Source organism: Pleurodeles waltl, chromosome 12, assembly GCF_031143425.1.
Source record: "Pleurodeles waltl isolate 20211129_DDA chromosome 12, aPleWal1.hap1.20221129, whole genome shotgun sequence".
Taxonomy (NCBI): Eukaryota; Metazoa; Chordata; class Amphibia; order Caudata; family Salamandridae; genus Pleurodeles; species Pleurodeles waltl.
Window position 1 is genome coordinate 393,619,996 of NC_090451.1, and position 24,110 is coordinate 393,644,105.

Consider the following 24,110-nt stretch of genomic DNA (forward strand, 5'->3'; position numbering starts at 1 on the left):
TAGAAAAAAACCACGAATATATCTTTTTGGCCCTTCTCGTCTTGTATATTAGGAGACACTTTTGGCTGACTTTCATGGAATCTCTAATGGAACCCAGTTGTACGGAAGGGAATTTTTGACAGTAATATGTTTCCCTGGGTGTACGCATGAGTAAAATCTCTGCACGCAGAGGTTCCAATTGGTGAAAAATCCCACTTTCATAAATCTGTTTCCTAGGTACATTGCACATTTATTATTTCTTTTATTACTCCACAGAGAAAATATATTCTCCTCTGGGAAAAACCTAATGGGACCGTTCGCTCCTCAGCCCCAGCCTGAAAACAAAAGTAGTTTTCCTTTTGGTAGGAATAATTTTGTATTTGTCTTAAGGGTAGAAAAGTACTCGTACGAGGTATGTGTGAATACTCACAAAGTTTCACGTTTTGGCTTTTCACCTACATAAACTAGCCCCATACCTCAATCTGCTAATGCAAATGTTTACACCTACTGGCAAATATTCTGCATTCACACAAGCACTTACCACACAAACAAAGCCACCCTCTCGAGATTTAACAATTTCACACAATTATTGGTTTCGCTCTAGATTAGAAAGGTTAGTATAAAGCCATGTTAAATTATTTTCACTAATAACTATTTTGCATTTATCTTAATTACAACAATTTTCTTTACCCTGCTGTGACAACCCTACAAAACACACATTTTTCATTGACTTTGAGAGGATTATATATTTGTCATATAGTTAAAATATTAATTCATATTTGTCATTCTGTTTGCCCGAGTAAAACAATGAAGTGGCGAAGTAACGTGTTTGCCTCCAAACTGCGGCAATTCTTGTTAATCAAGGAAACACTGTAACTTCATGCAAGTGTGCTATAAAATATACTTATCTCATCCTCTGAGGTTTGAGGAATGAGTCACAATCTGTATAATTTATGGCAAAACCAGAGAATGAACGCTGTAAAATGGGACAGGCATGTAATATTCGTTTATAGAATACTAAACTGTATATTACAAATTGTTTCAAATATTTGGTAATTGAGACTGATTCATGGGCTTCACCTGCTCCTAAATACACCTCCCGCCTATTTTTAAATCAGGTGAACTATGTTGTATGCTTATGGTAGAGACTGAAGAGTGATAGTCTGATTATACACTGTAGTAATCAAATAAGCATCAACAAGTCAACAGTGAGGCACAGTGATTCTGATTAATGATTGGTTGATGGACTTACTGATGGTGGTTTCTGTCTGTGTACAGGCTTCATTGTTGTTAAGGAGGCATTTTATTTACCAACAACAAATGCTTAGTTGCCTGTTTGCCTATGTACTTGGATTAAGCTCCGTTATATCTATCAGTTTGTACTCCACCCGCCATTTGATTTTCTGCCCATCTATTCATAATTCTGCCCATTTATCTATCTATCCACACATCCAACTACCCATCCATCCATGTAATAGTAATCTTGTTATCTGTGTGACTATATAACTGAGTTACTGTCTTTTTTCTAACCTCTCCTTTTAACTTCTAGCCAGGTTCTTCCGCCACCTACACTAAATGCTCGGTGAGCTAATTTGGAATAGAAGCTGGTGCTGGGTAGCGTTAGCAAAACTCCAATGCCCTCCTGAGCAGGGAGTTTTGGGCGCCCCCAACTTTGAGTACTGCTATTTTGCCTCGTGGTTTCATTGGGTGAATCGCTGGATAGCCAATAACCAGTTAGATGACACTGCCTCTATGAACAGGGCATGGTGCCTGATGGAAGTCCTCTGATGTTTTGCTTAGTGGGTCCCTCTCCGTGTCCCTCCTTCAGACACATGTGATTAGCCTGCAACACCTTGGAACCCATGAGACCCTCGCCCCCATTCAATGGTGGTGCATGGTGGGGGTCGAGGCTCTGGGAGATATATTTGAGAATTACTCATTACTCCCTTTTGGCACACTAGTGGAAAGGTATGGGCTGCCCTAGGGACACTTCATGGCCTATTATTCATTATTGCATGTGCTGCGTCGCTATTGGAAGATCACTGCCAGCGAGCCACAAGTGCATGAACTGCATCAAATGCTCTATTCCCTGGGCACTGGCCGTTATTTTGTTAGAGGGATTGCCTCCTCACTAGTATCTCACACGCTGGCACTCCTTGCTGCATTGCATATTGCATGGGAAGTGGAGCTTGGGAGAGCGCACCACAATGCAGAATGGAAACTGGTGCTTGCCTACCTGTCTACGGTGCCAGGAATGCCCACGTGAAGCTAATATAATTTTATGTGCTACATAGGGCCTATACGACCCCAGAGAAAATAAACACCTTCTTTCCTGGAGCTGACTTCTCCTGTCCTCACTTCCACCATGTTGGAGCCAGACAAAAAAATATAATCTGGTCATGCCTGAGCCTTAGAAACTATTGGGCTGGTGTTACTAGCCAACTCCGGGAAATCTCTCAGCAGACTGCCCTCTATAGGTGGAACATATATGCCTTAGGCCTTTTCACGTGGCCCAGGTCTCAGAGGGCCCTCTCTCATTTCCTTGGCTTGGTGTTTGTGCTTGCGATTCGCTCAGTAATGCGTCTTTAAAAGGCAACTTCATCTCCTACCACTGACTCTTGGTGGTGGGAATTCAATGCATGGGTTGGGGCTGAGACTTACTGCTCTGTTATAGAGCAGCTTGTGGTCTTGGAAAAAATCTGTTGTTGAAAAGCTGGAATGTCCTTTTTAAGGCTTTCTGTGCCAAACACGATGACACTGTCCCATCACAGCCTTTGCTTCAGGTTTACCTGCCCTGGGGCTGGTAGCTACCTATATAACTGTGCAACCTACTCTAGTTCCCTCCCCCGCATTGCCTACCTCAGAGAGACGACAGACCTGGCAATTTGCTGCCCCCCACTACTGCTGTTCGAGGTGCCTGCAGTCACGTGAACAGATAGCTAAGATCTTTATAGCATCATAATTAACCACAGGGCATTTAACAGTATTGGAGGTCTGTTGTCATTGCTCTATACGGATTGATCCTTTAAACCGCTATCATCTCTTTTCTGATGACACCAACTCCCTTTAATGCAAGCTACAATGCTATACCACCTGAGTTGTCTTGCCATCCTCCATGGCAGTTTGCGTAGCTGTTAAATAGTGGCTGTCAACAACAGCGATGTGAGGGGAGGGCAAATTAGTAAATAAATAAAAACATTAAATACACAAATTAAATAAATAAAAGAGTACTCACCATGTTTTTCTACCAACGCCGGCACGACCTCTTCGCTACAATCCTTTTCTCGTAACGCCATGTCCAGGGCCCCAGCTAACTCACTTAACCAATCATGGCACTGCTTTCATGCTGTTAACCAGCATGAGAGCAGTGCCAGGATTGGAGGGAGTGTCCTCTGTTGGCGCTCTCGAGGACACTGGCGGTCTGTGCAAGCTCTCAACCCAGCTGTCTAATACAGTTGGGTTGAGAGGTTTATAGTGCCCAAGTCAGGCTGGCCATCGCAAGACGGTCGGCCAAAGGGACATGCGCACTATAAACTAGTGCACACGCAGGCAGCTCTCCACTGCTGCCACTCACCAGGCCCCGCCCCGTCCTGATAAGGTTCCGGACGTGTTGACGACAAATAAAATGGTACTGTATTTCCTTCATTAACATTTTATTTTTCGTCTCTGGGGCTTTTCTGGAGGGAATTAAGGTGGGGCAACGCCCCTCTGCTCTAAAGAAGGCGCCACCCCTGCAGCTGTTATTTTTTGCTGTTCACATTACAATTATTCTCCATCGTCGTAAAATCTCTAGAATCTATTTGTTGGTTGCACCACTTGCTTTTTCGTACTGTCTTTGCAATTTTTCCACCAAGATGTGATTTATGTGTGAATGTAGGAAGTATTGTAGTTCTTTTCTTGAAAATAAAATAAAATCCATTTAAAGAAAAACGATGTTGCTGTCTGTCTCACAAAATGCACTATCAATCCATCCACCCATCCCGCTCCATCTATCTATTTATTTATCTATCTATCTATCTATCTATCTATCTATCTATCTATCTATCTATCTATCTATCTATCTATCTATCTATCTATCTATCTATCTATCTATCTATCTATCTTTCTATCTACCCTGTGTATTTGTCAGTCTGTGTGTCTGCACTATGCCTGCCTATATGTTGCATCTGTGCTTTTACTTTGTCTATCTTTTTATCTATGTTTTTATTTTATCTGTCTCTATTTGCTTTCTACTTATGCGGCTCTTTGTCTGCATTTCCTCTTTTGACTACAATATAATGTACACACATAACAGACAACAAACACCCTTTTTGTAATGACGATAACAGGGTGTGTAAGAAATGTAAAGGTTTACTGAGCAAAATATGTTACTTTACACCCACATCTGTCATATCGTTAGGTTTGGCATAGAAATAGCTTCATTCGTGAGTAGGCCTCATGGTTTTCAAAAAGGTGCTAATAATAAGAGGTATCTACATACATGAAGGGCTTTCAGTCATATCTCTTCACCTGTTGGTCTATTCACGTATCAATCACATTTTGCTTTCTCTCCTCAAAGAATGATAATGGAGCAATGTGCCACTACAGCCATTAGCTCTCTTTTATTGCGAGGGATGATGGCATTTTCTTGTACACTTGTCCACGTCCGCTTCATGTTTTTTAATGTGTTTTTGCAATGGCTCATTTTTTTTTAATTTGTGGAACACATATGCACACCACCTTTACATAAAGTATAAAAAAAATCATGCGCGTCAAGGCCAGGGTTACTTCCGTTGCCAATGCTTTTTTTTTTTTTTTATGGGAAAAGCGACCTGTTTAAGAGGTTACTGTATGGCAAGTAATGGTAGGGCTTTAAAAGAAATGAAAGCCAGAATTCCACAAGTACAAGCTTAGGTTAAACACAAGAAGGTCAAGAAATATCAGGAAGGCCTACTAAGCTAAAGTCTGAAACCCTCTATCCATGTGGTTCTCATACTCAGATCTGGACGCCACATTTGCGTTTTCAACTTCAAAGATAGACACATACTATTCGGGACATTGGATTCCTTTCATCACATAGGACAAATTGTGAGGCCACTACTGTTTAGAGAGATTACAACAGCGATTGAATGAAATCTTGAGTTTCAAAAATCTCTTGCTTCATTGTAGCTATATCGTTAAAAAAAATGACTTAAAGTTTAGGGAATTATTTCCTGACACCGCATTGAAATATTTGCAGGAGAATTACAGGTAAAAGTTCTATAGGACTCTCCACTTTTGGGTGAATAGAAGTTGTTTTTATATCAGCCAGGAGCAAGCCTAACAACAAGGATATGTCAACTCGCTCAAACGTATTTTCGTATTTTTAGGGATATTATTATTAGGTAGACGTTTTATGCAAACAAAACGGTAGAAATTCAGCAGTTATAATTATACTTATACTTATGTTAAGAAACTATAACTGTTGGCCTAAATTCACTTACCGGCAATTATAGTTTCTTCAGATAAGTATAACAATAGGTATAACTATAACTGCTGAATTTCTAGGATTTTGTATAGGTAAAACGGCAACTTAACTATAATATCCCTGTAATATTTGTTTTTTTTCATTGAATTTCTATGTTCCTTCCTAAATGTAAAGTAATATACAATTACTGTACATTAATACAACCACCGCCACGCATGACCTTTGATACTGCACTGCTGGGCTTTGGTATGTGAGTGGGTGTACTTTTTTCCCTTGGGTTTCAGATCCGCAGATCCATTGTGGATTTACACTGGAGGATGTGGTGAGTCCCTCGGTGGAACTTTGTATTTGCGGTTCAGCCCCAGAAAAGGACTGGGCTATTTTTTGCCCATGGGGGGTCCCTCAAATAATCATCCATGTCTTCTATGGGGCCAGGATACCTCTATCCTGGCCCCTTATTTTATGTTTCACATTTGTTCCACCCCCCAGCCAACTGAGAAATACGGCGAGTGCAACTTTCCTTTCAGGTTGTACCCAGCCAATCGTGGCCTTGCTTTTGCCCTGGATCCGCGAATCCTTCTCGGATGGATCTGTGAAGGATCCGTGCACCTATTTCTATATTTGTTTTCTTTAATACCTCCCAAACTACTGCACAGATTTACACAAAATTACAAAAAGCTGTTTGTAGGCCATAATCTACCATTCTGCAAAATTAGGTGAAAATCCGTTCAGTGGTTCGGGCTGTAGTCATGTCTAAAAAATTCAAAATCTCCATAGATATTGCATGAGGAAAAAGCATTTTGGGACCCCACTGTTTCTCAGCCCCTGCTTGGCAAATCCAGTTTTGGAAATTAAGGCCCTCATTACAACTCGGGCGGACGGTGCAAATAGGGCGGTAAGACCGCAAACAGGCTGTCATCGTCTGAACCTTGTTCGGAGTCAGAGTCTGGGACCAAAACTGCCATCTGTGCTTGCTCCTCTTCGAGAGAGTCGATGGTGGACTCTGTGTGCTTGGACACCATCTACAGTCTTCATGCCCTTCGATTGCATAGTGCTTTCTTCAATCGAAAACACCGATACGCCTCACAGCTTTCCTCACGATGTTCTGGAGAAAGGCAGAGATTACAGACCAAGTGCTGGTCGGTGTAAGGAAATTTTGCATGGCACCAAGGACAGAATCGGAATGGAGTCTGATCCATCTGGGTATGATGCAGTAGGCCCGAACAGGCCCAAGGAGGGTGCGAACACCCAAAAGGGCGTTTCATTGATCCTGACTGTACTATCTGATTGAGTGCAGAAGAAACTGCGTTCGCAACAATACCGACGGAATGAGAAAAGTTTGAGATAATATTGAGTTTCCGAATCGAAAGTCCCGGAGCGAGACCTGACGATGGAAAGAAAACAATCTAACAAAGGAGTCGATGCCCATGCGCACTATCACTGAGAGGAGGAGTCACTTGATCCCGTGACTCGAAAAAAAAAGACTTCTTTGAAGAAAAGCAACTTGTAACACTTCGAGCCCAACACTTGATGGCGAGATATGCACAGCATGTGAATCTGCAGCACTACATGCTATGAACAGATATACACTGGGTGATAAATAAATATGTTTAGGATAGAAACTTTATTTGTAAATGGATGCATTGTTAGCTGCAACGAGACGCATTCACCTGCACTAAAGTAATTACTTTGCTTTTACTTTGAACTGAGTTTTCTGACCATGATTTTGAGGGTGCTGGAGGGTACACTGTATAGCAGTATATTTCTACATTTTTCATTTTCGTTCATTCTTTCACTTTATTATTTAAAAAAAGAATGATCAACCACCAATCATGCAAGATGTCTGAACCTGACAGTGCCAAAAAGACCTAAAACAGATTGTTGATTATTTGTCCATTAGTGTTTCTGATACTCAGCACCCTCAGCTACTCTCTTTACATTTGGAGCACTGCCCAGGGGCTGGACACAGGCCCCCACAGCCCTTGCGGAGCGTGGGGCCCAGAGCTCCAGGGTGCCCCCTCAGCACAGCACCTGGTCTGAGTGAGTTTGGAGGGAGGGGGCCTTCCATGTTCTTTGCAGGAGAGCCCCCTCCAGTTTCGTTATGCCACTGGCTCTGCCTGCCAGCATTTTGCACCACTAATAATAAACACATGCAGCCTTCAAGTCATCAAAGTATCTTTCAGTTACTGCTGGCACGTAACTCTCAGTCTGAGATTGGTTTCCTTTTGAGCATGCAGGCTATCTAAGTTTGTGCTCAGGGACTTTGTTGTGACTCCCGCATTTCTGAAGTCAGGAACTGATCAGCAACTGTTCCTGAGATGACATCCCACCCTTAAAGTGATCTTTACAGTAGGAAATCATTGCTTTTTTCTGTAATGTCATTGTGATTTGTCAGTCAAAAAGCTATTAAAAAATTGATGCAGTATACCTAATGCAGCCAAAGTACAGATTTGAAAGGGCATTTTGTTACTAGATAAACAAGTACCTTGACAGTCAGAGAAATCTGAGGGTCATGGTTTCCAGACAGGTGTAACCCAAATGGAATAGCCTCAGCTTGCACTGCTATTTTGTGAAACTGACGGAGACAGAGCAATATAGAATTTGCAGAAGAAAGGGGCAAAAGGATTGTCCTTTTATTGGTTGTATCTCATACTTTTATTTCACATATCTAATCATTCCGTCTGATATTAATTCCCTGGAACATCAGATTGTACTCTATTCCTTCCAACATCCAATGTAATTAGAAAAAGGAGGAGGCAGATCTCTTTGTCAGGGTCGTTCCTGCTCCCACAAACTGACCATTGATGAAATGTGTACTAGAGATGTGGCCATAGCTGCTGTGTGGATACGCCCTCTTTTATGACTTACCATCACATTGTACCAAATACCGCTTTTTGTTTGTAGTTATGCTCGATTTTCTATGAAATTTCATGATAGTGAGGCTTATCTTTTTGCACGACTTACATTGCTCTGTATTAACTGCAGTCAGGTATGTAGCATTAGGGCCTTTGATACAAACTGATAGTGACACACGCTTGTCCTACCACATCTTCTCTCCCCTCATACATGTGTATTGGGAAGGTATAGGGCTTGGAAAAAACATTAGTGATGGAGGAGGACAGAAATCATGTTCTATCTCCCCAGTGGAGGCTGCCATTTTCTATTCTCGCTATTACAGATGAAGGACTAGAACTTATTTAAAAACTGAGGGCCTGATTGAGAACAGATGTGATGGATATCCCATATGCTTCACTACAAATGCATTATAAAGTAAAACACTTGAAATAAGGTGGACACAATATCCGTCAAGTTTGTGATAAAGTAACCCATGCACAAAACTCTGAATCAGGCCCTACCTTCAAAAGTCAGATCTTGCACAAAATACTGCCTACTGATTTAAAGGGGGTATAGGAAATCAAATCCCTGAAATTCTGTTGCATGAACTATCACCGTGAAAAAGGAACTGTAATTAACAACAGTCCTCATACTGTTTTCTAAATTGACATAAATGTAACTTAAAGTAAGATTTCTGTAACTGATCTTCAACATAAGGAATATTGTTATGACCATAGCTTTTTTCTATGTAAATTGCTACAATACTTAGACAACACTGCAAATAAGTAAAGAGATATGTAAGTATATCAGTAAATACTCTGCATTGCTAATTGACGCAAACTGACAGGAGTAGACAATTTTATCAAGAGTATATGCCAGTATGAAAGGTAGTGATCTCATTTTTATCAATTCTATGAGACATGGATGCCTATTGTCGACATGTTTCTGTGGATATAAGAACAGGCTGGAGCCTTGCCAAATTGCCATTGATCTGACTGAGCTTGATTGAGCTCAGAGCTATTCAATGAGGCTCTTGTTGACACATAAAGCCACTCATTACTCTAGGAGGCATTAGATCTTTTCCGATCATATTTGAGAAAGTATGTAATCCATATTCATTCATGATAGGAAGCCTTTTAAGCCACAAAACCGTCTGCTCTTTGATATTTTTAACCCAGCTCCAAATATTTCATTAAATTATGACTAACTTTTCAAGAAAATTAGAGAACGGGAAGGATTTTTTTTTGTATTAATTCACTCATACGTTTTACAAAAAAATCACCATGTTTTCCATAAAACAGGCCTTTATTCCTGCAAGTAGGAGTGCCAGTAAGTCATGCTTAAACCGCCTAGTGGAGGACTCTCAAAGAGAAATTTAATTGAACTATGCGCTGTGTGGCAATGAATGTCTGCAATGTGCGTTTTTCTTTGATGTGGTTCTGTACTCCCATTATTTGCAAACTGAGACTACGCTTAGCTTGTCAGAGACTTACACATTAGTTTGCATATGCATATGAATGAGCTGGGGCATAACTGGCTCCTACATATTCAAATGTGCAGGTACGGAACCCTAAATTGGACACAAAACACCTCACGCAACCACATCGCTTGAAACATCAAGGGGCAAAAAGAGAGGTCTTGGACTTGTCTATTATTACCTAAAAGCCGGCACTTCCGAAATATGTTTTTTTGAAGTCACAGTGCAATGGTGATTTGGATCAGGATGTCAGAACCCCTTAGTGGGTTTGAAACATTCCAATACCTAACCAGAATCAACTGTGCCATGTTGTAATCCATGCTCCAAAGTACACCAAAATTCGAGTAATTCCCTGGTCAGTACTCGTTTGATTGCACCATCAAGGTTGATTTAGAGATTAAATCATAGAAGTGCAGTAGAATCCACATGCACGTGACAATCGTCATTTTACAAATCCACATCGCACCATAAAATACAATTTTCTGAATGGGGTTTTCTAAAAGCTTAGATATTTCGTAAATTGAACCACACCAGTGAACACACGGATTCCCCCTACTTTCAAGAATTCTCTTTTTTTCCTAGGAGGAGCTTGCGAATGTTCTTCTTTGACAGTTTAGCCCCCGAGAGAGCAGGATTAGAGCTCACGATGAGTCAGTGCAACGGGATTGCTTTGTATGAGGTTTATGTCACTATATGGAGGTTGCCAATAACGAGCTACAATAATATTGTGTTCATTACATTGACCTGATACTACATAGCTATATTGTAAGATAAATATACAGTTATTGTTCTTAAATCCAACTATACTTACCTTGAAAGGGAAGTATAGATGGAATTAAGAATACAAATAATATCTTGCTTACTGTGTAGTGGTATTCAGTATAGTGAGACCCTTCTTTGTATAACAATAGATGGAGCATCTGGCGAATGCCAGTAGAGTACATGAGAGTTATGTAACCTGCAAGTTGAGCTCTTTAAGCAAATGTAGTATGGCTAAAATCAGTGCATTCTCTGAACGTGGGTAATAGATTAAGGAAATGAGAGAATGTACATTTGTGAATATCAGATTGGGATCCATTGTATCTGGAAAACACATTTTCTTTTGTAATCAATTTTTAGTTGTTCCACCATTTTGTTTCCAAATACAAGCAGTACTCTAAGGCTTATATTTTATGCTGAAATATCCAAATTATCTCTCTATTAAATAAATGTTACTTTTTAATAGGCAGATTCACAAAGGAAGACAATCATGTACATTTGCTATCACTAATTTAAGACAAGAAAAACACTACTAACAAACACATCATAACAATTATCCAGGGGCTTACAAACAATGAGAAAATATTCCAGTTACATTCAAAGTACTAAAATCAACATAGATATTTATAGCTCTCAAACATGTTATGTTGAGTTATGTTATGTGCATTTGTATAGCGCAGAACTCACCCAGGAGGGTATCATGGCAGTGACGCAGATAAAATATAGGTGGAGCGAAGGCTGGGACTAGGTGAAGAGCCAGGTCTTCAGTTTCTTGTGAAATTCAGAAAAAAGGACTAGGCTCTGATGTGAAGGGGCAGGTTGTTCAGGCTCTGGGAGTGAGTTAGGAAAAGTCATTACTGCTGGATCTGGTTCTGTGTAAGTGGAGGGGGTGTGGGATGGATTCCAATGCAGCAGTGGGATCTAGTAGGCTTGTGGACATTTATTCAGTTATTGAGGTATGTGGATCAAATATTTTGTAACATGTTTGTATGTGTGCATGAGGAGTTTAAAGAGTACTTGTTTGTGGATTGTGAGCCAGCTTAGCTCTTGAGGTGCTGTGTAATGTGAGCGTGGGTAGAAGTTTGAGGGTGAGATTAGCTGCAGAGTATTGTGTGATCTAGAGTCTTATGATCAGTTGAGTGTTGATTCCAGCATAGAGTGTGTTGCAGTAGTCCAGCTTGTTGGTGATGAGGGCTTGGTTGACAGTTCTGCGAGTGTTGGTGGGGAGCCATTCGAAGATCTTCCTGAGCATCCAGACTATGTGGAAGCAGAAGAAGGAGACTGTGTTTCAATTGGCTGGCCATGGTAAATTGGCTGTTGGTTACTATTCTGAGGTTCTTTGATTGAGTTTGCCAAAATGGGGTGTGTGTCCAAGGCCGGCAGTCCACCAGATGGATTCCCAGAGCTAGGTGTCTTTGTAAAAGATTACTACTTCCCTATTGTCCATGTTGAGCTTGAGCCAGTTGGTTTTTTATCCATTTGGCGACTTGAGTCATGCAGTTAGAGAAATTGGTCTGGGTGTTTCACTTCTTGTTGGAGAGGGAGAGTTTGAGATGGGTGTTGTGAGCATAGGATATGGTGTTGAATCCTTGGGTGTGGGTGATGCTAAAGAGTGGGCTCATGCAGGTGTTGAACCGAGTGGGACTGAGTGAGAATCCTTGTGGAACACCACAAATAAGCTTGATGGCATCCGAGGTGAAGACAGACCAGTGGAGCAATTCCAGCAAAGTGCTAAACCATGGATGCTGGCATCTAGCAAGCAGTTAGTTTGGCAGTAGCAATATAAAATGAGGTGATATGTGGGTAATAGGGCGGGGCAAAAATCTCATAATTGTTTCTTGCAAAATATTGTGAAATTCCATGAAAATTTGGCAAAAATATGATTTCATTGGGAAATGTAAATAGCTGGTTGCCTGTGTGACTTTTTTTTAGTCCAGTGTGCACCTTGTGTCTAAAAGTTCAGCGAGATTACAGGAGGCTGGTTTGAGTATAAAATGTCTCTTCAAAAGTCATTTTCTGTCTGAAGCAGCAACCTATGGGTATCTCAGGAGACTTTATAACATGAGCTGCACAGTATTATAAAACAATTAGGTGAAATTGAGTAATGCATAATTTCTGGAAATATAATGCATTTTCCTGGTGTAACTATGTTTTGGACCACACTTTGTTGGTAGTCGATATATCTGCATGTCAGTATTCTTGACCTCAGTACTGTTAGACACAACCTTTATGAGAGCCAGATTTTGAAATTGTTCACAATGCCTTAGAGCAGATGTTCATCAAGAAGAACGTACTATCCCTTCATATATGAAATGAAGGCATGCTTAACCATTCAACCTTCTGTTTGTATTATGAAGCATTACACAAAAGTGCTCATTTACTGGGCAACCATGTGTCGACACTAAGGACGAGTGACTTTATCCAAATGACAGAGGGCTCTAGAATTGCTCCACATACAAATCTACATAACAATGGATATCTGTGGTTACAATAGAATAGTGTGGGTAGGCAGATCATAAGCTTGTAAACCCATCTTGATTCACTGCTCATGAGGAATACTTATCACTGGTGAAGTTTGAGATATGTTGGTTGTTTCTGATATCTGCCAACTGCATTGTTCGATGTCCCTCTTTCATCTTCTAAGCACCCACTCTGTTTTAGTGCATTTCTTGATTCGTTTACAGGTACATTTAAATTATGTGACGATGCCATGGACCTCTGACCACCACAACTTCTTAGGAGATTGGAAGTTGACTTGAGCAAGTGGTAAATTTTTAACAAACTGGCCAAACGTATAGCTGTGAGTGGATAAATGCTAGTGTGTGTGGCATTTGTGCAGAACGTATACATGTTTAAACAGGAATAGAGCTCAAACAAAGCCACAAAAATAACCCTAATTGGATTCCATGTCAAGGACCATAGAGTTAATGGTAGATGCCAGAGGTTCAGTGTTTTAGGTGGGATTGCTTTCTCTTGACCAGAAAGAGAATCTGTTGATTTTTTGGCAGATATCTAAGGGAGGGTAAGAGCTGGTCAATGAAAAGGGCAGCTTTAACACCCACACTTCTTAACTGGCGATATGAAAAAGGAGGCCTACTGTCACTTCAAGTATCCCAATAAGGCGTTCACTCATTTATTTGGAATACATGATTGAACGCCTGATCAGGGTACTTAAAAGAACCACTCAACCAACTATATAAAAAGCTTCTGGCATAAAGAAATGTAGCATACATTACACAGTGTATGTGACCCTCATAGTCAGCGCCCCTTTCATCTGATGGATTGATACACAGGATGCAGGACAAGCAATCAATCATACATCTCATCTGAAACAATGTGTTGTAAAAGTGAGCATGCATGCAAGAAGGAAAGACCAGATGGCAGGCCATCAGAACCAACATGTCAGGATCTGGAAAAGCAGTCCGAGAAAAGTTAGAATGGCACCGATCATCTTGCAAGACAAAAAGGATTTGATGATCCATTCATTCAAAAAACCTCCCCACACAATGCACGTTACCCTGCATTCTTGTAAACAATCTTGAATCATCAGTCAAAGCTCATGCTCATTCTCTGGTGCTCCCCAATTGGGTTAGTGCTTTATGAGCATCGGTAGCAATACCAAACTATCCATCATAGGGCTGGAATGATAGCATCACATTAGGATGCACATTGCCACTTAGGGCTCGATCTCTAGTTGTTGGTAATTGTGGAACGGTCAAAAATGGGACTTTTTTGTCAGAGCAGAATTACAAGTTGGCATATTTTAAGCATCCAAAATGACTGGGTGTGTTAGAACCCAGGCACATTGCCACCTCTGGAAAGCAGGTGGTGCAGGAATATGTTCCCTCTAAATGAACAGAGAAAGAGTTGCAATAACACCACATCATGTATTTAATTCCCTATTCTTGGCCAAAAACTCATAATAGCGTACTAATTGCATGGTTATTTCAGGTGCAGTTTTACTACCACACCATTGCTGTGCACCTCCTAACTGGGCCATTAGGTAATCCAATGTTGCCTTGTGGGAAACATAGCTTGCAGTGCACTTTTGACCCCTTGTCCACAGAAGGGCACATTGATCTATAACTGTATTTGCAATTTGTATCTTATTTTATCTACACAAAATGACCCGAAATAATGTTTCCAGCACGTCACCAAATGAAAAGTAGGCCTGGGCGGAGTTTGCGGAAAGTGACCAAAAAACTCCACCACCGTACGCGGAGTCCCGCAAGCGGTGGAGTTCGTTAGGTCACGCGTTCACACTGATTTTTAACGCCGGGTATTTGTCCCGCACTGAAAAATCTCTGTGAATGGCATCATGTGCAGCACAAGAAGGCACTGCTTCTTTTCTGCTGCAGCTTCATTTCTACCGCTTGAGTAGATTTTCTACTCGAGCAGCAACTTCCTCAAGGCAAACCAAAGATTTCTCAATGCGGGTGGTCGCGGCCATCTGCGACTGCCCGCATTGAAAAATCTTGCTGGGAGGGGGTGATTTCCCTTGCTTGCGCTCTCCAACTGAACGTTGGCAAGTGAGAATTAGGAAAAAACAGAACTCTGCACTCTACGTGGTGCATGGAGTTGGAAGAACTCCGCAAACTCTGCAGAGTTCACCGCCCACCCCTAATTAAAAGCATCCAACAAGACCTACAATCATGTGTTAGAATATCTTTTAAGATGCTTTTTTTTAAATGTACAAAATTTCACAAGTCGAAGAGCTAAGTAGACCTCCGTACATGGAAACATATCAGAAACAACAGAGGCAATCACCAAACTCCCTTTATTTAGAGAAATACAGTGAAATATATTCACTTTCAACCATGGTATCATATTTTTTATTTGCTAAAACACTAATTGATAGCTTTGCATTTAGGAACGTGGTGTGTTTCCTTTTTTTCGACGATTATCTTCTCCTGTCTGTGCTTCTTGATCCATGGGCATAAGCGTTTCACAAAATGTCTGAATGGCACCTCACTGAGGAGAGTGTTCACTGTGGTATCTTAACCGCAGCTAACAGTGGGCGCCATCATTTCATGTTCAGCTATTAACAAATTGAACCACAACAATCTCTTTCTGCCTTTAAAAGGGAACTGGCGTTGGGCAGCAGAGCAACTGTGCCATTCCTAGCAACGGAACTGCAAAGAATTTACGTGGCATTTCTTTTGTTTCAAATTTCCAAATTTTCACTTGGATGCAAGCTCTTTAAAACACAAGGTTTACTAAATATTGCAAACCATTGATAAGGAATTGGAAGAAAAGGCTGTCTGAGGGGGAGTTGTTATCATGGGCCATTCCCTATTAGAGATGTAAACTTACAGGGGTGCTGGAAGATCAGCATTAGGAGGAACCTCTTAATTTATTTGAATACAGTAATATCCATGGGGATGATTTAGAGCTTGGTGGTTGGGATACTCCATCACAAACATGACAGTTATCTCGTCCACTGTATGATACATAGGAGATAATGCACTTGTAATACAGTGGGTGGGAAATCCATCTCTTTTGTGACAGAGTATCTCACCCGCCAAACTCTAAATAAGGAGCCATGACTTCAAGCTAAGAAGCATGGTGAGAGCCTTGAGGCAATTCCAACCAGTCACCCATGCTATACAGGCCTTTTTTCATAATTAATTAATTAATTCATTCATTCGTTATTCGTTATGTGCTTCCAAACTGAACATTCTGCATTGTATCGTAGATAATCAGTTTGACAGAAGGATTGTGGGAGATGTGGAAACACATTGGTTCTCTAACTGCCTACTCTCAACATCAAAAAGAGGGTGTGATTAATCCTGCTTTAGCAGAATTAGCCTAAAATGGCTTTATGCTGGTGAGGCCAAAGCAGAGCTGAGTACATTTGAAAACCTCTTCAAGAACTACATGTTTTCCCAGTGCACACTAACCATTTATACACAGAAAATTAAAAATTGCCTTGTGGCATGAGCTAAAACATGTAAACCTTGACTTCTCCAATGGATTACTAATAAAGCATATTATTACTAATAAAGCATATTATTGCAATAAAAGGTTAGTGGGTCTCCTATGTGTGATATATATATATATATATATATATATATATATATATATGTAACCTAATGGTGGTTGCCACTAGGTAGTTGTAGTTACTACCTAGTTTCTATAGAAAAAGCCTTTCTTGTTTGCTAAGACCTTTGGCACCATTTGAGTTTCATGGTGATCCACCAAGCGGGGGTTGAGAAAAAGTAGGGGGTCCCAAAATCCTGTTTCCCCATGCATTTTTCTACAGGGATTTTGAACAGGACTTGCGCCCAAGCCCATGGATGGAATTACACCAAATTTGTCATATAGGTAGCTCTTGGTCCGGAAAGTGCCTTTTTTGTTATTTGGCGTAAATCGATTCAGTAATTCTTGAGAAAGTTATGAAAAAACAAATTTGTACATAGAAGGATCCGAAGGCTCCACAAACCCTTCTGATTTCATGCTATGATCTGATTGGCAGCCAACATTTCAACAAGGAAGTGTTGGCAGCCCTAACGTATCTATAACTTATGCCCCTGCCATGCAGAGTTTCCTCATCAATAATTTTACTGCAGATGTTACTGTGATATTATCAATGATGTCATAGAAGATATCATGAGTGATGTAGTATCTGCGGTAATTATCAGTGCATGGCGAAGGCACGAGTTAGAGTTACCATAGGGCACGAGTTATAGTTACTTGAAATAAATCTAACTATAGCAGTTGAATTTCAATGGTTTTGTGCATGTAAAATCTGAACCTAACTATAACGTCCCTGTTACCTTTGTGTTTTTAGTGAATTTCAAAGATGATTTAAATTCTATTTCCTAACTATAACGTCTCTGTAACCTTAGGTTTTTAGTGAATTTCTAGTGTTTTTTAATGTTAAGTAGGATGCCCATCTCAATGCACGACTTGGATGCAGGGCCTGGCCTGGTATTGTGTTGCAACCACCCAAGATTGCTGCTCCTGATCTTCCTTACCATCCACTGTCCAAGTTCATGCCCCTGCGAACTCATTACAGCCCTGTGTGGGAATTGTTCTGCCACTGCCCTCCTACACTGCCTAGCCCTATGTGCTGCCCACTCCTTCTGCCCTTCTTTGCCTATTTCTATTCCCCATCATTGCCTTCCTGCTTAGCCTCTGGGTTTAGCTTGCTGCCCCTACCCACCTCCCCTTGCCCTCCGATATCTGTGTGCATGCCCCTGCTCCCTCCTTTTTGCCTATCATGTTCCATAGACCTTTCACTGATCCTTCTTTCTACTCTGAATGTTCTGTTGAGTTGTCACTACACCTCCCACCTGCTTAGCATGATCCGATGCTTCCGCCTGTCCCTGCTATCTCTACCCTGCTGGTCCAAGTTCCATGACCCTAATCCCCCACTGTCTTCCATGGTCCATTTTGCTGCCACACCCTTCTTACCTCCATGCTCGGTTGTGCTGCAGTTGCTTCTCCTGCCTGCACTGCGTGATTTGTTGTGAATCCCCTGCCCTCTTTTGTCTGTGTCATGCCCCTACCCCTCTCTTTTGTCCTATATAGTCCTTTGTTCATGTCCCTGCCTGCACCCTCTTGCCCACCATGGCTCTGTGCTGCCACAACTCCTCTCACCTGCTCTGTGTGGTCAGCTTGCTTCCCCTGACCCACTCCCACTTTCTCTCCATTGTCTGGGTGTATGTCATTATACTGTAGTCGCTTTTATAGTCTCACTGCTCATGGTGTGTTTGGCTTCCAGTGCCCATCCAGCCTACCCTCCATGGTCAGCTTGCTGCTCCTGCCCCCTTTACCACTGCCCTCCATTTTTCATGTGCAGGCCCCTATCCCCTCCCTCCTGCCTTCTTTGGTCCATTGTTGTGCCCTTGCCCCTCCCCCTGCCCTTCATGGACCGTTATGCTGCACCTGTCCCTCCTGTCCGCCAGTAATGGTCAGCTTGCTTCCCTTGTATCTTTCCCGTCTGTTCTTTGATGTCCATATGCATGGCCCTGTCCCCTCCCTATTGCCTTCCATAGTCTGTTGTCCTGCACTGCTGTACCACTTGCTTTGTGTGTTGTATTGTGCTCCTGCAACCCCTGACACCTGCCCTGTAAGGCCAGTTTGGTGCCCCTGTCCAGCCCCCTCCTGCGTTCTGTTATCTTGATTCCATGTCCCTACCCCATTCCTTCTGTCCCCCGTGATCCAATGTATCATACTTGCCAACATTTTGAACTTGGTAAGAGGAAGATTTTGAAAAAGAGACCTGGGGAATTGATTTTCCCAATTGACTTACACTGAAAAAGAGGAACATTGAGACAGGAGACAGGTAAAATAAAACATCAGGAGTCTGCTGCCTGAAGTGGGTCTTTTGGCATGTCTGGTTGTATTGACACTCCCTCTTCCTTCTGCCCTCAATGGGCTGTTACATTGCCACAGCTTCTCTACATGGCTGGTTTGTTGCCCCTGCACACCTTTCCCCTGCCCTCCGTGGTCCACGGTGGTGCCACTGGCCCTTCCGTCTGCCCATTGTGGTCAACTTTTTGTCACTGCACCCTTCTCCCTGCCCTCAATTATCTCAGTCTGTGCCCCTGACAGTATTCTGATGAACAGCTAGATTGCTAACATACTATATTTATTACAAAAGTGTGGCACGCCTGATGTCATCTTGATGTAATCAAAACTGTAATACCTAAAGCATTTCTTTTAGAAATTATAAAAATGAGAGTCTTATTTGCACAGAAATGATGGTTAATTGGTTAATGCTCTAAAAAACTAAAATGAGGACGTATTGTCTGTGTTCCCAAATAGTGACTAAACGTATTAAATTATTTGCTATCTTTATCTTTTTTTATCTAGTTGATCACTTGATTACATGTTTCACTTAGGGGAGAGGATGTGGCATTATGGAACCAGGTTTGAGTTTCAGCGTCAGATTGACATCCTGTGATTCTGGGCAAATCACTTAAACTCCCCAGGCCTAAAACCAAAATGAATGTGTCTTTGTGTAATGTATCTGATGCTCATGCAAAGTACTCCAGTACCTCCGGGTCAAGTCTGTGCTATATAAAAGTGAAAAAACAAAGAAATTGAGCATTTTACAAAGTTATGTAATTGGGATAAACGTGGGCTACATTTGGGTGGTATTTGTGCTACATTTGGGCTCTTGTTTCTCTGGTGGCCATCTTGGGAGACTTATTTGTTATGAAGCTCCCTAATCTCCTTATTTACAGAAGTATCCTCAGTAGAAAATGCTTTCAGTGATTGACCTCGATTCCATCAAGATGATGTTCAGATATGTCACACTTTTTGGCATAAATTATGAATGTTACCACTCTAGTTGCTCATTAGAACATTGTAGTAAAGCTGCCGGTCACTAGGGAGTTACCTGGCAGTCTGCTTCTGGTGTTGAGAGTGCATGTTTCAGTCTGCATGTCAGAATGTTTCAATGTAATAGAAGAAGATATTTGAGAACTCACTTAAAACGTATTCTAATTTTTCTTTCTACAGCACTAACCATATTGTCTATGACAAAATGAACCCCCTGATTTTGTTCCTTTTTAAGTTAAATGTTTAAAGTTTTACCAGTTTGATTCAATCAAAATGGCTTCAGGTATGTCACACTTTTGTCATAAGTAAGGCTGTTACGCTCTAGTTGTTCTTTAGAACACTCCGGAAGGCTGCAGTAGAACACAAGGTAATCTAAACTAAGAGACTGCTCCTGTTGGGCGTTCATGTTTTACCAAAAATGTCAGACTTCATTCTCATATGGCTGAGAAAGATAGTGTGAATTTACAAAAAATATGCTCTCATTTTACCTTCTGGAGCACCTTCCTTAACCTTTATGGGAAACTCACGAGAAGACAGTTTTCTCTCAAACATGATCAATGAAATCATAGCAGGGTAAAATCACATTAGAACACTCCATAATTCCTAAAATTAGTAAATTAGTATGGTACCATCAACAAATAATGTATACCATTAGTAAAATTTGTTACCACCTGTTTTTACATTCTCCTTTTTATGACAGTCAAAAGCTGCCTTTAACTATGGGGGAGCGTTGGGGCCCTGGAGAAGAATTGCTTCTCCCTGGTTTCGGGTTCTAAAACCACCAGCGCTTGGGTGGGACACCATCTTATCTATAGAGGTCGACTGAAATCTTTGCACTTGGTGAAGAGTGTAGTAGTCAGAATCATTCAATCACAAATCAATAACATTATGCCATAAACAATATTAAATACGGTAAACAATGTAAACGCTAAGACAAACTCCAAACCGAATAAAGTTTCAAAGCTTTATTACAATCCCAAAATCAAAGTCACACATATGGTGCGCAAAACTAAGTTATAAACATACATGAAAACCACAGACTGACTAAAATGCCTGAAAAGGTTTTGCCTACTAAACATCAATACTGTAAGACACTCCAAAAGAATAATGTATATTAACAAAAACCCGATATGCACATCATTGTTAAAATTCAAAGCAGGTGATGGTGACAACAGTAAATCATCAAAATACAGTTTAACATTAAATTTCAGATTTCATAGCTGGGCCATTCCTAACACTAACACGAACTTGGAACTGTATTTTTGGGAACGGGCTAAAACATGCAGGCAAACACAAAAATAAAAGAAAGACAAAAATAATTTGGAAAAACATCTAATTAGAGCAGCACACTACAAAAATACGCTGGTGTAAGTACCTAACTAATAAGGTAATAAGAAACCACACTTAGTTATACCTCTACTCATGTGACAGCATACAGTAGTAGTTCATCAAGACATGACAGTCACTTTCTTACAATGTCAGTTAACAGTAGCATCAGGACAATGCAGAACAAGGCTGCACATAGGACAAATCAGCAGTTCATAATTTTTTGGCCTTACTAGTGCTGAATCACACAACAGAATAGGGAAATTAAGACTAAGATTAATAAACTCATCTGGAAATTTAAAGAATAGGAGAGTGTGATAACAGATTTAAACGGGGTTCTGGAAAGCTTATAGGCAGGAGAAGACTAACTCTAAGTTTCTAAGTTTCTCACTAATTAGAAATATGCACGATCCATTCATTGGTCCTTTAGGTAGGCACATTTGAGACTTCATATTCAGCATCCAATCACTGCGGATGGCACCAGTGAATTTGCAATTATTCTGAAACCTCTCAGCAGAAGTGCAATGTCCTATGATTTTACACGTTTGAAACAAAATATTACATTCTCTACTTATTTGTTACTTGAGATCCTTTCTCACGACACGACATAAACTAAACTAATACTTTTCACATGAGAACTACACATTTCCTGTCCTGTTTGACAGCCAGAACAAATAGTGTTACATTGCTATCTCTAAAACATGTCTTTTGCCTACATACAATAAGACAGTCAACATTCACATTAGCAGCCTCGGAAAAGAATTCAGGACGGAGGGGAAAGAATAAACAAGTGATTTTCTATTACTTCTGCAAAATGAATCTATTTAGGCCCAGTCAAGTTAAGATGCCTCGATACACATTAATGCATTTAATAGATTAATAAACCTATTGCTCACCTTACAATTCATATGTGCAAAGCAAATTATTTTATCACAAACATATCTTATAACATGTTAGAACTAATTTCAAATGTGCATTTATTTTTCTGCACACATGTAACTTGCAATTAATTAATTTAATCCAGTATAGGTACAATTAATTCATATTCATTTAATACACGTCAGTTCGTAATCTACCCTTTAATAAACATTCTTTAACATTAACTCATTTACTACTTTAATTTAATTAAACACAAAACTCTCATGTTAAACATGGTCACAATACAATCAGTGGCCACATGGTTCACCATAATTCGAACGTGCACATTTTACAACTCATGTTAATTTCTCTGTTAGGCCTTTATATGTAGTTGATTAATCACCATATGCTAACTTCTATGCCAGTCATTTATTAAGAAAATGTGATCTCTCTCAACTACAATGCATTTCAATCGAGTGCTATCATGTATGTTGGTCATAGGATAGCTGTCATCACTTTCTGCTTTAAGTGCTGACAGCCAATCAGATTTCACCATAAGATCTGAGTTTAGGCTCTGCCCAGATTTACAAATTTGGATTTCCTTCAATATATCGAAAAATTCTGAACGGATTTACACAAAATAGCCAAAACAATCATGATTTCAGGATCAAAAACTACCGTACTGCCAAACTTAGTGTAATTTCATCCAGCAGTTTGGCCGGCAGACATGTCTGAAGAATCTGTGGGAATTAACATGGGAAAACATTTTCATGAATAACAAGACCCTAGAGGGCACTATTTTTGGAAAAAGATTTTGTGAACATCAGTGAAATGGTGGCAAAGATATAGTCAAAAAAGCTTTTTCTATGGAAACTAGGTCCTAACTATAACTACTTACAGGTGACCACCAGTAGGTTATAAATATAAATATATATATATATATATCACTGTACTGCATACACACAAAAACGTCCAGTCCCTGAATGCCGCATGTGATCTGGTTTGGGAACTTTAATTATCAACTCAAACAGTCTCCAAAGTGCAAGACATAGGGGGTCATTCTGACCCTGGCGGTCATGGACCGCCAGGGCCGGGGACCGCGGGAGCACCGCCAACAGGCTGGCGGTGCTCCCAAGGGCATTCTGACCGCGGCGGTACAGCCGCGGTCAGAAACGGAAAACCGGCGGTGTACCGCCGGTTTTCCACTGCCCTGGGGAATCCTCCATGGCGGCGCGGATTCCGACCCCCATACCGCCATCCTGTTCCTGGCGGTTTTGGCCGCCAGGAACAGGATGGCGGTATGGGGTGTCGTGGGGCCCCTGGGGGCCCCACCATGATTTTCAGTGTCTGCCATGCAGACACTGAAAATCGCGACGGGTGCAACTGCACCCGTCGCACCCCTTCCACTCCGCCGGCTCCATTCGGAGCCGGCATCCTTGTGGAAGGGTGTTTCCCGCTGGGCTGTCGGGCGGCCTTCTGGCGGTCGCCCGCCAGCCCAGCGGGAAACCCAGAATACCCGCAGCGGTCTTGTGACCGCGCAGCGGTATTCTGGCAGCTCCCGCCGGCCCTGCGGATACCGCGGCCGGCGGGAGTCAGAATGACCCCCATAATCTTCACACCATTCCTGAGGGTCAGTCGTGCTTTCACCATTTCAAGTTGAAGACCGATGAATCACAGGTCTGAAGTGAGAAGATTCTCTGGTAACACACTTCCCAGGGAGCTGGGCAGTCACCATGTGTTCTTTGATAGACACCACTTGTAATGGTTCAGCATCATATTGAACATCAGAATTTCTTTTGCGCATCTGTTGGGCGATCACCCAGTCACCCTTTTCCAATGTGAAATTTTACATTACTTTACATTTTGTGACATTCTCTCCTTGAATTGAGGTAAATTTTAGATCTGTCTTAGCCAAGACTTTTTTTTAACAAATGCTCAAAGAGTGGGTCTTGGCAGCCACCTTCAGCTGTTGGTTGCTTCTGGTCAGTGTTAATCATATCTTGGTTCAGTCCAAAGAAATATTACTCCCAGACCAAAACACTATTATGGGCAATATTTATCATACTATGGAGTGCTTCCATTTGAGTGACTTGAGATGCAACATTTTCAGGAGCTGCTGAAGTTAGTAGGGGGTATTGG

The 24,110-nt window shown here is 41.2% G+C and overlaps 1 protein-coding gene across 6 annotated transcripts in view; it reads left to right on the plus strand.

Moving 5' to 3' along the window:
• ZNF536 (zinc finger protein 536) overlaps window positions 1–24,110 on the plus strand; it is a 1,047,679-nt gene that overhangs the window by 168,033 nt on the left and 855,536 nt on the right. The gene's annotated exons all lie outside the window — the stretch shown is intronic.